Source organism: Pogona vitticeps, chromosome 1, assembly GCF_051106095.1.
Source record: "Pogona vitticeps strain Pit_001003342236 chromosome 1, PviZW2.1, whole genome shotgun sequence".
Taxonomy (NCBI): Eukaryota; Metazoa; Chordata; class Lepidosauria; order Squamata; family Agamidae; genus Pogona; species Pogona vitticeps.
In genome coordinates this window covers 41,853,104-41,860,736 of record NC_135783.1, presented here as the reverse complement: position 1 = coordinate 41,860,736, position 7,633 = coordinate 41,853,104, and the positions used below count along the sequence as shown (strand labels likewise).

General features: G+C 42.6%; 1 non-coding gene across 1 annotated transcript; it reads left to right on the top strand.

Annotated features, from left to right (window-relative positions):
* The first annotated feature begins 806 nt into the window (after positions 1-806).
* On the top strand, positions 807-893 carry TRNASTOP-UCA (transfer RNA opal suppressor (anticodon UCA)). Its single transcript has one exon. It is a non-coding gene; the product is annotated as a tRNA-Sec (tRNA).
* The last annotated feature ends 6,740 nt before the right edge of the window (positions 894-7,633 follow it).

Here is a 7,633-nt window from a genome sequence, read left to right as displayed (position 1 = left end):
TTGAACATTGCCCTGCCGATGAGCATGCCTCTGAGCAAATGCAGAGTGCATTTCCCTCCCCCTCCCCCATATTCCAGCATGAAGCTGGCAGAGAAGCCTCTTTCCCTTTCTTCATCAGAGGTCGTGTAAACGGGGCAGGCTTTCATAAGCAGCTCCTCTCCCCCCCCCCCGCCCGCGCGCCCTTTCAGTTTCTACTCTTCCCCCCCCCCCACCTGCCCTCAGGTTGCGTCGCCCTCGCATCACCCGCCGCCCCCTTCCCCCGTATCAGCCGCCCTCTCCTTTGAAACACGACGCCGGTCCATTTCGGCAGGGTTTGCTTGTCCTTCAGTTTGCGGTAGTGGCGCGTCGCTGCTTCAGCACGGCGTCAGTCCGCCACGAGGAAGGGCTCCCCCGCCGGGCCAGGCCGCCAGAACCCGTCGCCATTCGCTCCGCGTAGCGCGGCGCGTACTCTCTGGAGAAATTGAGTCCCTGTCCCTTTAACACGATGTTTTCCCGGAGCCCGAAGATGGGAGAGACGGAGAGCCAATCGGTGTCAAGTAAATTTGCATATACGGAATATAAAATATACACCCTCAGAATAGGGTACGGTGAGGTATTTGGTGTTTGTCTTAGGCACAGTTTTAAAAAGAAGGGGAATTCAGGTAAACAAGAGTAAGACTGTGGGCCATTAAACGAAGTAATGGCTATAGATTTCATCCTACGATTTCAAATGCAATCCTGATCACAGTCTAAGAAAAGATCACCATAACAAGGAAAGCTTAAATGTAAGGCAGCTTATATACCGATGAGCAACGCTTCTTTAAATTGCCCGGATGATCCTCAGTGGTCTGGGGTGCAGGCTTCAAACCTGTAGCTGTTTAGCGACAGAGTGGTTCAATTCCACCTTTCGGGCGATGCTTGTGAAATGCTGCTTTTTTTCGAAGGCGGGTTAGAATTAAAAACATCATGTTAAAACTAAAAACATCTGCGTCGTCTCACCTTTCAGGCCCAGAGATGATAAGCTTACATATCATGTAATTGCTCTGGAGACGTTACAAAGTTTTGCCGTAGTCTGCAACCAACTTTGAAGCGTTTATGCATAGTTTTTGGCACAAATACCGTGTAAAAGCCATACTGTGTGTATCAAAAGCAACGCAGACAGAAAAATCATAATAGTACCTTGCATACCAAGATATTTATTTTTTATGTGACCTTTAATGGCTGACTACATATCTGTTGGTCTTTATGGTGCCATAGTAATGTTTATTTTTGTTGCCTATTTGTAAAGGCTACCTCTTAAAAAAAAACACACACCACTATTTGTGAGTAAAGTAGTGATTAAAAACATGTGTTTCCTGTTTTTAAGAGGTAGGCAATGGATCCAAACAAACTCCTCTTTTTCTCCCAGTTCTGTTATAGAAAACATGAAGAAAATACAGTTTAAAAAGAATGTAAGTGGAAAAGTGCTTTATGTTTTGTGTATGTAGTCCGAGATGCTTGTGCTAAATGCTGTCAGTAAATTTTCTCTTTACCTTCACCCAAATTGTACAACACCAGAAAAGGTCACAATCATGTCACTTCCTAGGAAGGACTGTGAGACTAGATAGATCCTTCCCCACCAGCAAAAGGTAGAAGTTACTGTGGTGATTACCACATGGCCCCTGATTGTTTCACCAAACATAAAGAGCTCACGCTATGTCCTCCCACCAGCAGATATGAATTGTGACGTTCCCTCTTTTTCTCACTGCGACAAGTGGCTTTCCTTTAACCCCAATGTAAAATACTTTGGTCAGATACTTGTCTGGTTACTGCCAACAGAACTTATTTATTGAAGTGTATTAAATTAAATCAGACTCACAGATGTTCTTTATTCAGTGCATACAGATATATCATATATCTTCCCACATACTCAATCACCACATGCTCTATCTATTAACCTTGACCAGCTTATCTCTATTAGTATATACTCTCACTATCTCCCTGACTATCTATCTCTCCCACTCTGCAACGTCTATCTCTTTTCTCTCTGCAACCTCTATCTCTCCCTGCCAAACCTTCTTATATCCCCTGACTCCGCCCCTCCACTATTCTCATAGGTTCATGAAAATGAGATCCTGAATATGAGTGACAGGAGTGACGTGGGGCAATTGTTACCGTTACTTTTTGAGTTTTCTCTGGGTTTGGGGCCCATTCATTGGCACTCCCCCATCCACCTGTCTTTGCAATCAACTGTCCCAGAAGCAGTTCTGGTCCTTCCAACCCTAACCCCATCCTGTGACATCACAAGGACCAGCCCTTGAACCTTAGCAAATGGGCCCTGAATCTTAACAAATGGGGTTGTCAAGATGTGAAATGCTGTGTGTACAGACAATTGTTAAAACAAGTATTAAAATAATTAAGGGAGGTATAAGAAAACGTTATCCTGAAAATGAAGGTGGTTTTAAAATTGAGGCGTGAACAATAGTTTATTTTAGTCATTCCAAAACAATCAGCCAGCTCTCCAGCTGAGCAAGGTTACTGTAGCATAGTCATATTGACATGTTTATGTTGCAATATGTAAATATGAAGGTGGACTTTGCAGGTCCTATAGCTACAATATTCCTCCAAAGTCTGCAAAAGATTTAGTTTTTTAAAAAAGACCATTATCTTCATAATGACAGCTTGCCATGTACTTAGTTAAAGACCCCTGGAGTTACAAAAACTTCAGGAACAACAGCATTCCTCATTGAAATTTTCTTCTTGGATCTCTAGGCCCCTTGAAAAGAGATTCTTTACAGATTGGGGGGAGAGATGAACATTTGAAAGAATTATAAATACAGTATAAGGAAATAAGATGCACAAAAAGGCATCAACATAGGAAGACTCCTTGCCACCCCAGACATCAAAGACCAACAAAAATCATCATGGATTCAAACTAGCTCAGTTGGATAAGACCATTATTAATAAATTTTTATTTATGTGTTCTTAATATGCTTAGAGGCTTAAATATCATGTGTGTGTTTAGTCGTTTAGTCGTGTCCGACTCTTCGTGACCCCATGGACCACAGCACGCCAGGCCCTCCTATCTTCCACTGCCTCCCGGAGTTGTGTCAAATTCATGTTGGTTGCTTCGCAGACACTGTCCAGCCATCTCATCCTCGGTCGTCCCCTTCTCCTCTTGCCGTCACACCTTCCTAACATCAAGGTTTTTTCCAAGGACTCTTTTCTTCTCATGAGATGGCCAAAGTACTGGAGCCTCAGCTTCAGGATCTGTCCTTCCAGTGAGCACTCAGGGTTGATTTCCTTTAGAACTGATAGGTTTGTTCTCCTTGCAATCCAGGGGATTCTCAAGAGCCTCCTCCAGCACCACAATTCAAAGGCATCAATTCTTCGGCAGTCTGCTTTCTTTATGGTCCAGCTCTCACTTCCATACATCACTATAGGAAAAACCATAGCTTTGACTATTCGGACTTTTGTTGGCAATGTGATGTCTCTGCTTTTAAAGATGCTGTCAAGATTTGTCATCGCTTTCCTCCCAAGAAGAAGGCGTCTTTATATCATAGATATGTAAATAAAACATATTTTCTTTAATCTTATTCTTAAGAACTTTAGAATTTTAGAGTTGTAATTACAGATGGGCACTATATCTGTGAAGGTTCTCAGTCATCCAGGTGAGGTTATCCGGAAGTTGAGTCATGGCAATTAGACTTCTTTCCTATTAGGCTGAAACATTTCGCTACTCATCCAAGAAGCTTCTTCAGTCTGAAAGAAGTCCAGATGCCATGACTCACCTTCCAGATACAGATGGGCACAAACTGCTGATTCAATGGTTTCTGCCAGTTTGCCTTTTAGACGAACAGGTGTTTGACAATTCCCAGCTCCACCTCCAATGGGCACCCACTCAGAAGGAGCACCCAGCTTCCCTGCTGCGCCTTCTCTGGATGCTGCATCTGAGTGGGCAACTGCTGGAGGTGGCGGGGCTGGGAGTCACCAAATGCCTGTTTTTATCCAAAGGATGAACTGACACAAACTACCAAACCAGCAGTTCCTGCACATTTCTAGTTGTATCCTCAGTCTTTTGACTTTTAAATGTGCCTTATTAGGCTATAGGCTCCTACATTTGTATACATCTATACTGAGACAGTACCTTTAACAACTTGTCCAGAATGTTGCATTGATGAATCAGCTGGGTTCGACAGGCTGTATTTTCCAAGCCTCTGGTGCTGTCATCATGTTGGAGAGAACCATTTTGTGTCTTTGTCTGACACTGGATTGAATTTCCCACAATGCAGCCTGGGAGTGCTGTGAATTCCAGATGGCTATTTCATTTGTGCAACTCCATCTGTTCCTGCAAATCAGAATCTCTAGGGCCATGGCCCATAATGAACTTTCAAAGTCCAAAAACACTATGGCAGCCATTAAACACAGAACAATACCAAATTTGGCGATGGGGTTTCATTGTCACCAGAGGTAGCTTTGGTGAGAAGGTCTTTGTTCAGAGAACTGGCATCAGCAAGCAGCTCATTTTCATACCAGTTGCACAAAGCAGCATAATGCGTTCTTTTTAATGTTCAGTTACAAAATGAGCATACTCTTTGTGTCTGTCTGGGTTTTTTTTTTTGAGGGTTTTTTTTTTGTAATTCAAGAAACAATTTGGGATTAAATCTAGGCAATCTGATTCTTAAGAATCCATACAACCGTTCTTGCCCTGTAAACAACACCTAAATATGGGGTTGTGTTCTTTGTATTATACATGTCTCAACTGTGGAGTAGCCTACTTGTCAACCAGCCAAGATCTGCTCTTAGACTGCCTCTGTTTTTCTGCAAAATAATGTTATATCTGTAGAAACTGAGAGCCAACACTTGTAACAAGTACTGTAATCTGAACCAGTAGGAGGCACTACAGAAAAGATAGCCTAGTAAACATATTGTAGGTATTGTTTTCCTGTCTTTTGAAGAAATTACTTATTGGCAGAAATCCTGTTGCTTAACCTAGTAAGTTGTGCTAAAGCCCACTGAAATACATTTCTGAAATATATTGACATTCACAAGAGAGAAGTTAAAAATCAAGTTCATAAATTCTGTTGTTTTACAAATAAATTAAAATAAATTTGATTGCTTTACAATTAAATTTAATAAAGGAAATGCTAAACTAAATCAAACTTATCAAGTTCCTAGGAATGACTCAATAAACACTGAGATACCCAGTGTGGTGTAGTGGATAAAACTAGGTCTTTGGGGGCCTGGTTCAAATCCTTGCTCAGCCATGGAAACTTGAACCAGGCCACCAAAAACCTTAAGTCTCTCACTTACCTTGAGAACTTTATTATGGTTGCTATAAGTTTATTTCAATTTGACAGCACATAAGAGAAACAACTCACCAAATTAGCAATGGATTTCTGGGAGTTTCAGTCCAAGAACATTTAGGGACCCAAGGTTGGGCACCACTGATTTAGGGTTTCTTGTGTTTTATGATGCCCATCTCTCCACTCTGCTGTGAAAATTGATGATTAATGTGGTGATGTGAACAGGTTCGTCTTCAGCCAGAGGCGCGCCTTGGGTTTGGACGGGAAGAAGGAGCGGAGGCGGTTGAGATCTTTTAACACAGGTTTCTTTATTTTTTGAACAGTTCAATTCAACAGTATCAAAAAGGATCCAATAAACTTATTTCTGGCAAAACTTTATAAGTCTTAACTCTAACATCAGGGGTCTTCCAATCACTCTTTACAGAGGGCCCAGACCAAAGCGCTCCCTGTCCGTCATAGGTCTCAAAGGGGTGCTCCTCACGGCACAGACCATCCCACAACATGGGTGATGAGCCCAGTCCCCCTCAGGTGGTTGCTGGAGAAAAGAGGGACTGGGACGGATCACTCTCTGTCCCCCACACTGATTGCGAGGGAAAACGACTACCATCCATTCTAGGGGGTGTAACTCCCTTCCCTTTAGGCTGTTCAGACTCGGTTCTGGTAACAGACCTCCTCCTAGCTGTAGATTCGGGAAGTCCCTCAGAAGGCCGGTCGAGTCCTCCAGGTCACGCATGGGCTCGGTCTGTACCCCACGACTCTTTCTCCGTAACAGCTCTCCGTCAGTTGTCAAATTGAATATCCGTGCGCTTTCCCCCTCTTTTATCTCCTCTCATAATATTAAATCTAGCTCCTCCCCTTCGTCGTCTACTAGACACACCTCTGAGGCTGCTGGGGGTTTAACCTTTTCCTGCTCTATCTCTATGAGTACAGTATCCCCTCCACACATCCACTCTCTTCCACCCGGTGTTGCGAAGCAGAGGACGGCACACTGCTCTTCTGTCCTTCACAGGTGACTAGATTTAATTCAATGCAGATTAGTATTGTGTACATAAATCATTGCTCCTGAATTGCCTGAACCTTCGTGTGCCTTTAGTTAGTACATGAAAGCATAGACAATTCTCTGTTCACCACTGAAGTCTGATAATATACGGCACTATTCCTTAAACTAAAATAATAATTTAATCAATACAGGGTTGAAATAGAATACAGTATATAAGACCCTTTTCCAGTGAAAGAAAATCACTGTACTTTGATTTGTTTCCTTTAAATAAATGAGTAAATAAGTCTGCATTGTTGTTTAAATTAAGATACAAGGTGGTGTGGAGGATGTGTTTGTGTGCAGTGGTTGTTGTGCGGCTGACATCACTTCGGGTGCATGGGATGGGTGACTGTATTCTGAATCAAGGAACATGTGTTTATGGAGGAGTGAGTAGGACTGTGTCACTGAACTGTGCACATGGCAGGCGGTTTTCTGTACATCTAACAATCCCTTTGGTTATGCCATCTGCAAGGGCTGAATCGAAGGCTTCTGGATTGCAAAGGTCAAGGCAGCTACTGGAAAATTACCCCCATTCCCGTAGGCTGAAGGAACAGAAGCGACTCCAAATTAAACCTTTTATATCAGCTCTTGCTCTGCACGAGATGGGATGGGAAATAAATCCTTTAGTTGGCATAAACTCCTTTAGTTGGTCTCTGATTTTTCTGGAAGTCCCTCCTCCTTTAAAGCTGCGGAAAACTTGTGACTGGCTGTTGCATCAGCCCAGACCATTCTGAAATAATGGAATAGAAGTGGAAGAAAAGTTACACTCTTGTGGCACATCAGCATTAGGAGGTCTATTTTTTAAAAAAATACTTTTTAAAATTAAACATTTCTAACCATTTGGCTACAGTCTTAATATTCCACTCTTAACCACCATACTAATTTCTATTAGAGTATTAAGTTATATTTTCTGTCTAGTTCATTAAGTTTTCATGGTTAAAATTTATAAAACATTGTTGTTGTTTTATTTTTCCTCCCACCCTCCTGTTCTCATTCCTTATGGCAGGGTCACATCAAAATTCTTAAGAGACTTTCCTGGGAAAATTAGAGTCATATTCCAAATATAGTATAAAGACCAATAAATCTTGTATGCATCAAGTCTCTTCAATTTATGCAAAAAATAAAAGGAGACACCTGCTTCCACCTAGATCTACTCGGCTCACCCGCATGAGCCGGGAGGTGAGGCTGAGGAGCCTAAAGACGAGGGAGGCCCGGAAAGAAAGGACACGAAACCGGGCCTTCTCGGCGGTGGCTCCTCGCCTCTGGAACAATCTCCCTCCTGAGATCCGCGCGGCCCCCACTTTGGACACTTTTAAAAGTCAATTAAAAA